The sequence below is a fragment of the Myotis yumanensis genome, unplaced genomic scaffold (genome assembly GCF_028538775.1).
Source record: "Myotis yumanensis isolate MYYU_CA2020_CCGP unplaced genomic scaffold, mMyoYum1.0.hap1 SCAF_1, whole genome shotgun sequence".
Classification (NCBI taxonomy): Eukaryota; Metazoa; Chordata; class Mammalia; order Chiroptera; family Vespertilionidae; genus Myotis; species Myotis yumanensis.
The window spans coordinates 93747554-93761208 of record NW_027223752.1 but is presented as its reverse complement, the minus strand read 5'-3'; the positions used below and the strand labels follow the sequence as shown (position 1 = coordinate 93761208).

Below are 13655 nucleotides of genomic sequence, written 5' to 3'. Positions count from 1 at the left end.
CACGAGCGACAAACTGCACTGTGAACCCGGACACTGAGCGCCCAGGCCATAGGAGTGTGGGTCTCCTCCCCCCAGTGGACTGCCAAATTCTCCGGTTTGCCCTCGGTTATTGTAGAAAATTATTTGTATGATTAATGAAATAAAACACACCTCATTGTACGACAAAAGAAAAACAAAAAACACTGTAATATTTAGATTCTTAAGAGAAAATGATTAAAAGATAATCTCACTACATTCACATTTTGATGTATGTGTATGTTTATATAGACGTATATAAAGAAGTTTGAGAACAAACTGCTGAATATTTATTTTGAAAATAAAGCAAATTTCAGACAGTTAATCTTTTAAAAAACTAAATTTTTATTGTTGAGAGTATTACAGATACAATAACAGCTCGGTGTGAGTGAATCAAAATTACACTTTTTTTTTTTAATATATTTTATTGATTTTTTACAGAGAGGAAGGGAGAGAGATAGAGAGTTAGAAACATCGATGAGAGAGGAACATCGATCAGCTGCCTCCTGCACATCTACTGGGGATGTGCCCGCAATCCAGGTACATGCCCCCCGACCGGAATCGAACCCGGGACCTCTCAGTCCGCAGGCTGATGCTCTATCCACTGAGCCAAACCGGTTCTGGCAAAATTACACTTTTTTTTATTAGATCCACAAATAATATATTTTATAGTGTGCTGCAGAATTTTAGTAAGTTTGTGTGCTATGAGAAGAAAAATGATTGAAAACTGGTTCTTTATGCTCTGAGGAGAAACAAAAGAGGGCCAGACAGGGCGAGTGGCCTGGGAGTCATAGTTGGGTGGGAACCCGGAGAATACAGGATGAGGGGCATATTCCATGCGAGTAAACAATGGCAGGAGAAGAAAATGCCAGGAACTTTTCCAGATTAAATAAACCTAAAAAGACATGCACTGATACAACACATTATCTTGAATTTCCTCTTGAAGTTAAGAACATTATTAGGACAACAGGTGAAATATCAATAAAGAGCTCTATAGAGCCACGCCCTCGTGGCTCAACAGTTGAGCATGGACCTATGAACCAGGAGGTCACGGTTAGATTCCCGTCAGGGCACATGCCCGGGTTGCAGGCTTGATCCCCAGCGGGGGTTAGGGGTGGGCATGCAGGAGGCAGTCGATCAATGATTCTCTCTGACCATTGGTGTTTCTATCTCCCTCTCACTGTGAAATCAATTATATATGTATTTTAAAAAGAGCTCTATAGGTAGGATAGCCTTGGCTGCAGGCAGCTAGCACAATGAGCAGCTTCTGCAGGACGTAACTTTCACGACCTCTCATTCCCAACCTGCACTTCGGGGAAAACCCACCGACTGACCCACCGACCCACCGACCCGTGAGGCATTACTTGCTTTGGGATTGCCCAGTTCTGTGCTGAGGAAAATTTGAACCTGGGAAATAAGCAGCTAAAAACGTCAAACTGGTTTGAGAGGTTCTGAAAGCTGGGAGGGAGGTAAAGAGAATGCAAAAGAAAGAATCTGAAACCCACTGTAGCCCTCTGATAGGAGAGAAAAAAGACTTTTCAAGTGAAAGAGTCCGGAACAGGAAGACCACGCAACCACCCACGCTACGCTACGCTACGCTACGCTACGCTACACAGTCGCTTCTACTTTTGAGGCCGTAAAAACCAGGGGAGAGCGCGAACGCAGTCCCCCACTACCACAAATTATGCAGTCGAGTTTCCCACATTTGGGGAAATCGCAGGGGTCAGCACATCCGGAGTGCAATGGATAAGCCTCGCCCTGGGAAAACCACCTTCGTGATCATGGTATCTCCCCTGCCAGGTAAGTATGAGTTGCTCGCACCGCCCAAACCCCAACCCCCACGCGCGACGCACTTTGCACACACGCTCACTCCACTCAACACGCCGCTGCGCCCCCGCTGCCCCAGGGACCCGAGCGACAACCGCGCCCGATGCGACAGCAACCCCGGGGGCGCTTCCGTCACGGGTGCGGGGACGTGGGGGCGCCGGCGGAGTGCGACCGGCAGCCTCTGCGCGCCTGCTCATCTGCGTACGCCACGCCCCCTCCATGACGTCCCCGGCGCCCTGTCTCCGGGTTCTGATCCGCGCCTCTGGCCGCGAGGAGACCAGTCCCCGACCCGGGAGGGAGGGCCGGCTCTCGCCGCACCCGGCGCCCAGCACTTGTGATGGCCCCACCGAGGGTGGGTCAGGGCCCGGGCTCGGTCTCGCCTTCCTGTCAACCACAGTGACACGCCGCAGAGTGTCCGTTCAACTTAAGAGACTCAGATCAGAGTTTCCTCATCAATTTACAGGAAACTTTCCCTCCTCATCCCTGGCCTTTCAGGTTAGGCGGTGACCCCATCGAGCCGCAGGCAAAGGAACAGGGGACGGAAGGTCAGGCCAAGGCGGCCGTTCGCGGGGGAGCCGCGGGGGCCGGGGCGGGGGAGGCGCGTCTCTGAAAGGAGCTGAACGGAAATGTCACACTCCCGGCTCGGGGCTCGGTGCCGCCTCAGGCCCCCGGGTCTCTCTCTCCTCCGCCGAGAAGGCTCCTTCTTGAGTCGAGTGGAGGCTGAAGGCGCCTCCCGGACCATGGTGGCTCCTGAGCGGTCGGTCCCCGGAGCACAGCCCGGGGGAGGCGGACTGGAGGCCGGGGGCGGTCCAGCTGCGGGGAGGTGGGGACACTATGCAGCAGCCTGTTTGTTGTAGTGGCTGCTGTTGGTGTGACTCCTCAGCCGAGAACATTTCTTCCATTGCTTTCTAGAGAGAGAGTGGAAGGGAGGCTGGTAGGGGAGAGACAGACACAGAGAAAGAGGGAGAGAGAAATATCCACGTGAGAGTGACACCACGATTGGTATTTCTGCCAAAGTGCACAACCTAAACCCAATAAATTGGCAAACCCAAATTAAGGAGCATTCTGTAGGCCTGTGCTCTCAATAGTGTCCAGTGCTATATGATACAAAAACCCAGGAACTTTTCCAGATGAAAGAAGGCTAAAGAGACTTGCCCTGAGTGCAACACGTTGGTTTGAATTTCCTTTTGAAGTGAAGGACATTACTGGGACAGCCGGTGGAATGTGAATAAAGGCCTGTGGATTAGATAAACATAGTATCAAAGTTAGCTTTCTGATCTTCATTATTGTAATGAGGATTTAAGAGAATTATTTGGTTTTAGGAAATTCATGCTGAAGTGTTTAAGAGTCAAGAGGCATATCTGCAACTTACTCAAATGGATTAAGACAAATGAGATGTATAGATGTGTGTGTGTGTGTGTGTGTGTGTGTAAAGAGGAAGGACTAAGCACATGTGACAATGTGTCCATTTGGGGAATCTGGGTGAAGGGTATCCAGGAATTCTTTGTACTTTCCTCACAACTACCTGAAAGTCTGAAATTAAGAGAACGTACACACTTAACTTGAAGTGTTTGGGTTACTGTCAGTTTTTTGACAGTACATCATCAGACAGCAATGCCTCCGGAACCTCCGAACCTCCCATCTGTAGCTCCAGCCGGACCTGGCCAGAGGACCTCAGAAGCCATGTCGAAGCCCCATAGAGGTGTCGGCACTGCCTTTATTCAGACGCAGTAGCTGCACGCAGCCGTGGCTGACATGTTCCTGGAGCACATATGCCTCCTGGACATTGATTCGCCACCCACCATGGCCTGGAACACTGGCATCATCTGTACCATCGGCCCTGCTTGCCAATCAGTGGAGATGTTGAAGGAGATGATTCAATCTGGAATGCAAGTGGCTCGTATGAATTTTTCTCCTGGAACTCACGAGTACCATGCAGAGACTATCAAGAACGTGCGTAGGGCACTGAAAGCTGTGGCCCTGGACACTAAAGGACCTGAGATCTGAACGGGGCTCACCAAGGACAGTGGCACCGCGGAGGTGGAGCTGAAGAAAGGGGCCACTCTCAAGAGCACGCTGGAGAAGGCCTACATGGAAAAGTGTGAGGGAAACACGCTGTGGCTGGACTGCAAGAATATTTGCAAGGTGGTGGAAGTGGGCATCGAGATCCACATGAATGATGGACTTATTTCTCTGCAGGTGAAGGAGAAGGGCTGGCTTCCTGATAACAGAGGTAGAGATGGTGGCACTTTGGGCAGCAAGAAGGGCATGAACCTCCCTGGGGCTGCTGTGGACCTGCCCGTCAGAAAAGGAGACCCAGGATCTGAAGTTTGGGGTGGAGCAGAATGTAGATACGGTGTTCCCGTCTTTCATTCGCAAGGTATCTGATGGCCATGAAGTCAAGAAAGTCCTGGGAGAAAAAGGAAAGAACATCAAGAAAATCAGCAAAATCGAAAATCTTGAAGGAGATCTGAGGTTTGATGAGATCCTGGAAGCCAGTGATGGGATCATGGTGGCTTGTGGTGATCTAGGCATTGAGGTTCCTACAGAGAAGGTCTTCCTTGCTCAAAAGATGAGGATGGGCCCTAGCCGGCTTGGCTCGGTGGATAAAGCGTCGGCCGGCCTGTGGACTGAAGGGTCCCAGGTTCAATTCTGGCCAAGGGCACATGCCTGGGTTGCAGGCTCAGTCCCCAGTGCGGGGCGTGCAGGAGGCAGCCAATCGATGATTCTCTCTCATCATTGTTGTTTCTAGCTCTTTCTCCTTCTCCCTTCCTCTCTGAAACCAATAAAGAAATATATTTTAAATAAATAAATAAATAAATAAATAAATATAATTAAAATAAAAAAAGATGAGGATGGTGCGGTACAACCGAGCTGGGAAGCCTGTCATCTGTGCCATGCAGCTGCTGGAGGACATGATCAAGAAGCCCCGTCCCACCCGGGCTGAGGGCAGCGATGTGGCCAATGCAGCGCTGATGGAGCTGACTGCATCATGCTGTCTGTAGATACAGCCAAAGGGGACTACCCTGGAGGCTGTGCGCATGCAGCGCCTGATTGCCCGTGAAGCAGAGGCCGCCATCTACCACTTGCAATTATTTGAGGAACTCCGCTGCCTGGCGCCCTTACCAGCGACCCCACAGAAGCCACCGCCATGGGCGCCGTAGACGCCTCCTTCAAGTGCTGCAGTGGGGCCACAATCGTCCTCACCAAGTCTGGCAGTTCTGCTCACCAGGTGGCCAGGTACCGCCCTGTGCTCCCATCATTGCTGTGACCCGTAATCACCAGACAGCTCGCCAGGCCCACCTACACCGAGGCATCTTCCCTGTGGTTATGTAAGCACCAGTGCAGGAGGCCTGGGCTGAGGACGTGGACCTCCAGGTGAACTTGGCCATGCATGTTGACAAGGCCCGAGGCTTCTTCAAGAAGCGAGATGTGGTCATCGTGCTGACCGGGTGACGTCCTGGCTCTGGCTTCACCAACACCATGCATATAGTGCTTGTGCCGTGGTGGGCCCCAGAACCCCTCCTCCAGCCCCTGTCCCATCCCCTCCCCCAACCCACCCCTAGGCCAGCGATGCTTGCAGTGCTCACTTGGGGCTGTAGTGTGGCACCGATGGGCTGGGGCTCCAGGGAAGAAGATTAAGGCCTCTGTGAAGCATGGCTATTTCTAAGACCCTGCTCAGGTGAGGTAAAATCCAGAGCCAGGCTGCCCATCTTATGGCCTGGCCCTACCCAAGCAAGACAGGCAGGGGTGCAGGACTGGAGTCTCCGAAGCTGAACATAGAGGACAATAGCTCTGGCTTCTCCTCTGTGCTCTCCATTCAGTTCCTGGGAAATGGACACTCAGAGAACTCCCAAGCCTGGCCTGGCTCAGAAGATAGCCGGCTAGAGAGGGCAGTGGTTCCAGTGTCAGCAGACTCTGTCTGGCCCTGGCCTTCACTTGCTTCTCCAATCCCCTCAGCCTCCCCCACTCCCATCTTGTGCATTGTGTGCCTCTGTTCCTGCCTTCCACCCAGCTGTCGCTGCAGACAAACTCCATCCTCCACCTTCATTATCCCCACTACTACAGCTGCCTCTAGGCCTGTTGCTATAGAGCCTACCTGTATGTCAATAAACAGCAACTGAAGCAAAAAAAAAAAAAAAAAAATCAGACAACATAGATCTTAATTTTAATGAGGAATTTGATACTCCTTATACCCTTCATGGATAAAATGGAGAAATGAGCCCTAACCGGTTTGGCTCAGTGGATAGAGCATCGGCCTGTGGACTCAGGGGTCCTGGGTTCGATTCCAGTCAAGGGCATGTACCTTGGTTGCAGGCACATCCCCAGTGGGAGTGTGCAGGAGGCAGCTGATCGATGTTTCTCTCTCATCGATGTTTCTAACTCTCTATCCCTCTCCCTTCCTCTCTGTAAAAAAAATCAAATATATTTTTTTTTAAAAAGGAGAAATGATGGTTGATGATACTATAAATAGGTGAATTCATAACTACCTAAATAACTGTAACTAGAAGCATTTGAGATTTTGTCTCTCATCATACATATGTCATTAGTTTTGGATCAAATAGACTGTTTGGAAACTTCTCTACAGGTTTGGATGTTCTTACGTCGACCCTCTATGCCTGTTCTGGATTCAATTATGACCCAACAAGAACAACAAAAAAGATGTTAAGAAAGTATAAATAGACTGGCTGCCGGAGGCCCGTAATCCCCTCCCCAAGAATATGAAAGTGATGATGACTCTTATGAAGTGTTGGATTTAAGTGAGTATGCAAGAAGACACCACGGGTGGAGTCATGTTTTTGACCACAGTTCAGGACCTATGGTAGAAAAATACTCAGTAGCCACCCTGATTGTAATGGGTGGAGTGACTGACTGGTGCGCAGGATTTTTGTTTCAGAAAGTTGGAAACTTGCAGCAACTGCAGTAAGTGGTGGCTTTCTTCTCCTTCAGATGGCTTGTTATGGAGGCTATGTGCAAACTGACTGGAGAAAAGTTGAAAAAGGTGTAAACCGAGCAAAAAGACAGATTAAGTGAAGTGTGGTAGCAATCACCTCAGGTAGAAACTGTAGTTTAACTCTAACCCTGCTGTTTGGCTTAACAATAGAAAGGTTATTTTGATTTTCTGAATTATATAAATCATCCCATTCGATTGAATGCCTTATTGATTGTAATGTGAATATCCCATTGATTATGATCTTACTGGTTTTAGAAAGCAAATTCCTCTGTACCTGGGAACCAGGACAGCACAATTATCCCAAGACCTGAGGGTTCCAGATAATGTTTCCCTGTCAACTCAGTGGTCCCAAGACCCGAGGGCTCTAGATAATGTGTTCCTGTCAACTCAGTGATCCGGAGACCCAAAACTATAATTAACATGCTTAATTCTGCTCCTGTAAACTGCTTTTTTGCGAACCAGGTTCCTCATTCCAAACCCTGGGATGTAATCAATACCTTTGTGATTTTTGCCTTTATAAATCTGGTGTTGCAGCCATCTTATCACTGCAAGATTTGGGAGAGCGAAATGCCCCCTCCTAGTCCCCGATTGCAATAAATGTGACTCTTTAATTTGACTTCTTGAGGCGTCCTTCTGTGATTCGCGGGGTACATTACAACATAAGAAACAAGCAAAGAAGGCAGCACCTGAAATCAGCAACATCACTAAGAGGTTTCCGAATTTGTCAAACAGAACCACGTTGTGATATCCAGTGGCTTTGTGGGAGGCTTTTTGCTAGGCCTTACATATTAAGGAAATGTGTGTTCTACCACAGCGGAGTCAGCTGTGAGAAAAGAAGTGGGGGTGACAAGTCAGTCTCTCAACATTACATGCCACCCTACTCTCTAGGGTGACAAGAAACAGCTAGCTCAGCCGTGGGCAAACTACGGCCCGCGGGCCGGATCCGGCCCGTTTGAAATGAATAAAACTAAAAAAAAAAAAAAGACCGTACCCTTTTATGTAATGATGTTTACTTTATATTAGTTCACACAAACACTCCATCCATGCTTTTGTTCCGGCCCTCCGGTCCAGTTTAAGAACCCATTGTGGCCCTCGAGTCAAATAGTTAGCCCACCCCTGAGCTAGCTGGACAATTTCAAATTCAAAAGTTAGCATATTGCCGTTTGAAGTTTGGCAATCTAGTATCTGCTGTAAAACAACCTATATGGTATGTGTACAAGAGTATTCTTGATCAAAACACGGCTGTCATTTATTTAAATTAGATCTTCTTCATTATGCTTTATAGTATAGCGCCAATAAATAAAAATTTGTATTATAGCTGCAACATTTGGGTAGACTTTTAAAAAATATGTGTTTGAAATAAACTGAATTGTAATGCCCTTTTGTGGAAGAATTTAGAAGTAGAATTATTAAAGATATTAAACAGATTTAATACCAATTTTTTTAAAAGTATATATTTTATTGATTTTTTACAGAGAGAAAGGGAGAGGGATAGAGAGCCAGAAACATCGATGAGAGAGAAACATCGATCAGCTGCCTCCTGCACGCCCCCCACTGGGGATGTGCCCGAAACCAAGGTACATGCCCCTGACCGGAATCGAACCCGGGACCCTTGAGCCCGCAGGCCGATGCTCTATCCACTGAGCCAAACCGGTTCTGGCTAATACCAATTTTTTAGATTGTTTTTTTTTCCTGCCATTCTTTTTTTTTCAACTTTTTTTTATTATTGCTTAAAGTATTACAAAGAATATTATATATGTCTCCTTCCCCCCCCTTGACTTTCCCCCAGCCTCCCCTACCCCCCAGTGTCTTATGTCCATTGATTATGCTTATATGCATGCATACAAGTCCTTCGGTTGATCTCTTACCCCCCCCCTCACCCCCCCCAACCCTCCCCGGCCTTCCCGCTGTAGTTTGACAGTCTGTTTGATGCTGCTCTGCCTCTGTATCTATTTTTGTTCATCAGTTTATAATGGTCTTTATTATCCATAAATGAGTGAGATCATGTGGTATTTTTCCTTCATTGACTGGCTTATTTCACTTAGCATAATGCTCTCCAGTTCCATCCATGCTGTTGCAAATGGTAAGAATTCCTTCTTTTTTACAGCAGCATGGTATTCCATTCTGTAGATGTACCACAGTTTTCTAATCCATTCATCTGCTGATGGGCACTTAGGCTGTTTCCAGATCTTCGCTATGGTGAATTGTGCTGCTATGAACATAGGGATGCATATATCCTTTCTGATGGGTGTTTCTGGTTTCTTGGGATATATTCCTAGAAGTGGGATCACAGGGTCAAATGGGAGTTCCATTTTTAGTTTTTTGAGGAAACGCCATACTGTTCTCCACAGTGGCTGCACCAGTCTGTGCACGAGGGTTCCTTTTTCTCCACATCCTCGCCAGCACTTGTCGTTTGTTGATGATAGCCATTCTGACAGGTGTGAGATGGTACCTCATTGTTGTTTTGATTTGCATCTCTCAGATGATTAGTGACTTTGAGCATGTTTTCATATGTCTCTTGGCTTTTTGAATGTCCTCTTTTGAAAAGTGTCTATTTAGGTCCTTTGTCCATTTTTTGATTGGATTGTTTATCTTCCTTTTGTTAAGTTGTATGAGTTCCCTATAAATGTTGGAGATTAAACCCTTATCGGTGATAACATTGGTGAATATGTTCTCCCATGCAGTGGGCTTTCTTGTTGTTTTGTTGATGGTTTCTTTTGCTGTGCAGTTTCCTGCCATTCTTGCTTGGCTTATACAATAAATATAAGAAAAAATTTCAAGGAAGGCTCTTCTAAGGAAATATCCCATGTTTAAAGCTTTCTTTCTTTTTTTTGGTGTCTGTAGTTGTAAAATATCTTCTTGTATGTAAGCTTCTAATTTTTTAAATTAATTAATTTATCTTGGAAGCCTGAGCAGAACTAATTATTTTGAGGGTACATATAGTTGGCTCACTGATTTATTACATTAACTTTGAGTTCTAAAAGTCCTAATTATTATTTTGGCCTCTTCACAAAGTGATAAAAATTACCTTAAAATACTTGGTAGCACCGTATGAATTTACTGTCTGAAGAACTGTGGTTCTATGCCGGAAGCCAGTTCTAGCATGTCATAATTGCAAGTTTCATCAAAAGATTGATGGAGCCCTGGCCGGTTTGGCTCAGTGGATAGAGCGTCGGCCTGCGGACTGAAGAGTCCGGGTTCAATTCCAGTCAAGGGCATGTACCTTGGTTGCGGGCACATCCCCAGTGGGGAGTGTGCAGGAGGCAGCTGATCGATGTTTCTCTCTCATCGATGTTTCTAACTCTCTATCCCTCTCCCTTCCTTTCTGTAAAAAATCAATAAAATATATATATTTTAAAAAAGGTTGCTGGAACTTGGGGACTCAACAAGGGCTGAGTCACATATGTTATCACCTGTTGGGAATGGCTAAAGGCATTTCCCCAAACCTGAAAAGGGATGATTGCTTGGCTGCCAGACAGCTCAGGGCATCTTAATCTACATGTTATTGCCTCCTACTGGCCAAACACCTGAACAGCCGTAGGCTAATTCCCCCAAATCTTACAATGGACTCTGTATAGGAAACCCTGACCCTTTGAAGTGTATATCTCTGCCTTTCCTTGGGACAATTTGTGTTCATAAAAAGCATGGGGTCCTGGGACAGGAGATCTTAGTTTCCTTTAAACTAGGCTCCTCTGACCCCCAAATGCCTTTCAAAATTATATTTCGTCTCTGGACTCCTATTTAATCTACGCACAGCCTTCTCCAGATTGCTGAACCCTACTTAATGCTGGGACAAGAACCCCGACAGTTCTATGTAATTATGAAATGTAGCTTAAAGAGAATTGTCTCCTTCTAGAGATGTAAGTGCTAAGGCTTTCAAACTTGCGGTAGCATTGTGTTGGTTGAACACTAGGCCATATGACTTGATTCTCAGGGTTGACATCACACTCGCTCTGAGGCTCCTTTGCCCAGAAAAGCTTCCTGTGTTGTTTTGTCCATAGACTTCTACGTTGGAATAGGGAAAACATCAGAACGGTGTTGGAGTCTTCAGATTGGAAAGACTGCAAATATTTTGTAAAAATAAGGCATTTGATACTTTGGAAATTGGGTGCTTTCATTATCTCAAGACTCCTTAAAATTGAATGAGATTGATCTTCATGTTCTTTCTTTCCTCTCATTAGTGCATCAGATACAATGCTAAATAAAACTCAGAAATGATTTTGCTTTAAAATAAATAGCTATAACCAAAGAATATTGACTGATAAGTTAATACTAATTAACACAGAAAGAAAGAAAACTAAAACTTTAGCCTTTTTTGGTGTCACGTTCTTTTTATCTTACTCCGACTGGCTTATTTTGCTTAGCATAATGTTCTCCAGTTCCATCCATGTTGTTGCAAATGTTAAAAGTTCCTTCTTTTTATAGCAGCATAGTATTCCATTGTGTAGATGTACCAGTTTTTTAATCCACTGGTGTCACGTTCTTTTTTTTTTTTAATTTTGTTTTATTGCTTAAAGTATTACAAAGAGTATTACATTTGTCTCCTCCCCCTGCCCTTGACATTCCCCCGGCCTCCCCTACCCCCCAGTGTCTTATGTCCATTGGTTATGCTTATATGCATGCATACAAGTCCTTTGGTTGATCTCTTACCCGCCCCCTCCCCCGCCCCCAACCCTCCCCAGCTTTCCCGCTGTAGTTTGACAGTCTGTCACGTTCTTTTTATTTTTTATTTTTATTTTATTTTATTTTATTTTTAAACCAAACAGTGTTTTATTTTTTATTTTTAATATATTTTATTGACTTTTTACAGAGAGGAAGGGAGAGGGATAGAGAGTTTTAGAAACACCGATGAGAGAGAACACATCGATCAGCTGCTTCCTGCACAGCCCCTACTGGGGATGTGCCCACAACCAAGGTACATGCCCTTGATTGGAATCGAACCTGGGACCCTTCAGTCCGCAGGCCGACGCTCTATCCACTGAGCCAAACCAGTCAGGGCTGTCACGTTCTTTTTAAAAGAAATCTTTATTATTGAGAGTCTTACAGATGTCCTTCTTCCCCCTCCCCCATTGCCACCCTCCACCCAGCTCCTGTCCTGCCCTAGGTCCCCTCCACCTTATTGTCTGTGACCATAGCAAACGCATATATGCATGCAAATTTTTTGGTTAATCTCTTCCCAACGACTCCTCCCTCCTTTCCTCTGAGATTCATCTGTTTGTACCATGTTTCCATGCCTCTGGTTCTATTGTATTCATCGGTTTATTTTGTTTATTAGACTCGTTTGTTTGTTTGTTGATGTCAAATGTTGATTGATATGTAGTTATTGCTATTTTATTGTTGTTGCTGTTCTTCTTCAAGAATGCCCTTCAACATTTCACATAATACTGGTTTGGTGGTGATGAGCTTCTTTAGCTTTCTCTTGTCTGTGAGGCTCTTTATCTGACCTTCAATTCTAAATGATAGCTTTGCTGGATAGAGTAATCTTGACTGTAGGTCCTTGCTATACATCACTCTGAATCTTTCTTTTTTTATATATATATATTTTATTGATTTTTTACAGAGAGGAAGGGAGAGAGATAGAGAGTTAGAAACATCGATGAGAGAGAAACATCGATCAGCTGCCTCCTGCACATCTCCTACTGGGGATGTGCCCACAACCCAGGTACATGCCCCTGACTGGAATCGAACCCGGGACCTTTCAGTCTGTAGGCCGACGCTCTATCCATTGAGCCAAACCGGTTTCGGCAACTCTGAATCTTTCTTGCCACTTCCTTCTGGCTTGCAAAGTTTCTGTTGAGAAATCAGCTGACATTCATATGAGTGCTCCCTTGTAGGTAACTAACTGCTTTTCTCAAAAAATATATTTTTATTGAATTCAGAGAGGAAGGGAGGGGGAGAGAGAGAGAGAGAAACATCAATGATGAGAATCATTTTTTAAAAAAATATGTTTTATTGATCTTTTTTACAGAGGGAGAGGAATAGAGAGTTAGAAACATCAATGAGAGAGAAACATTGATCAGCTGCCTCCCACTCCCCCCCCCACCCCCCCCCCACTGGGGATGTGCCTGAAACCAAGGTACATGCCCTTGACTGGAACTGAACCTGGGACCCTTCAGCCTGCAGGGTCCATGCTCTATCCACTGAGTCAAACCAGTCAGGGCGAGAGAGAATCATTGATCAGCTGCCTTCTGCATGCTCCACACTGGGAATTGACCCCGCCACCCAGGCATGTGTCCTGACTGGGAATCGAACTGTGACTTCCTGGTTCATAGGTGGATGCTCAACCTCTGAGCCATGCCGGTTGGACCATAACTCATATTCTTTTTATTTATTTTTATTTTTGAAAACTCAGATTTATTGCGCGACTAATCACTGAAATCCTTAAGATGAGCTGGATGCAGCAACAGCTGCCCTCTTGAGTTTAGGAGTTGTTCCTTCACGGAATCCATGCCTGAACCTGCGATTTCAGGTGCCGCATGCGACCCGTCCCAGTCCTGTTCCGTCGTTTACCCTTGGCACTCCAGTTATACTTCCTCTTGCGCTTGGCGGGGTAGCCGCACTTGCCGCAGGTGGACTTCTGCAGGTACTAGGCCTTGGAGCCCCAGCGGCGGCACAGCGTGTGTTTGCGGCGCTTGCTGAACGAGGACGTCCCCTTCGTCATCTTGCTTCTGCCGCCGAGACCAAAGAGCACTCATATTCTTTTTTTTTTTTTTAAAATATATTTTTATTGATTTTTTACAGAGAGGAAGGGAGAGGGATAGAGAGTTAGAAACATTGATGAGAGAGAAACATCGACCAGCTGCCTCCTGCACACCTACTGGGGATGTGCCCGCAACCAAGGTATATGCCCTTGACCGGA

At 46.0% G+C, this 13655-nt stretch overlaps 1 non-coding gene and 3 pseudogenes across 1 annotated transcript; 2 read left to right on the top strand and 2 right to left on the bottom strand.

The window, feature by feature from the left end:
- Positions 1-1659: 1659 nt before the first annotated feature.
- Positions 1660-1823, bottom strand: LOC138999734 (U1 spliceosomal RNA). The gene has a single exon (XR_011469440.1). It is a non-coding gene; the product is annotated as a U1 spliceosomal RNA (small nuclear RNA).
- A 1690-nt stretch (positions 1824-3513) lies between these two features.
- On the top strand, positions 3514-6555 carry LOC139018891 (pyruvate kinase PKM-like; annotated as a pseudogene).
- Positions 6554-7588, top strand: LOC139009298 (FUN14 domain-containing protein 1-like; annotated as a pseudogene).
- A 5572-nt stretch (positions 7589-13160) lies between these two features.
- Positions 13161-13457, bottom strand: LOC139004267 (large ribosomal subunit protein eL37 pseudogene; annotated as a pseudogene).
- Between the last annotated feature and the right edge of the window lie 198 nt (positions 13458-13655).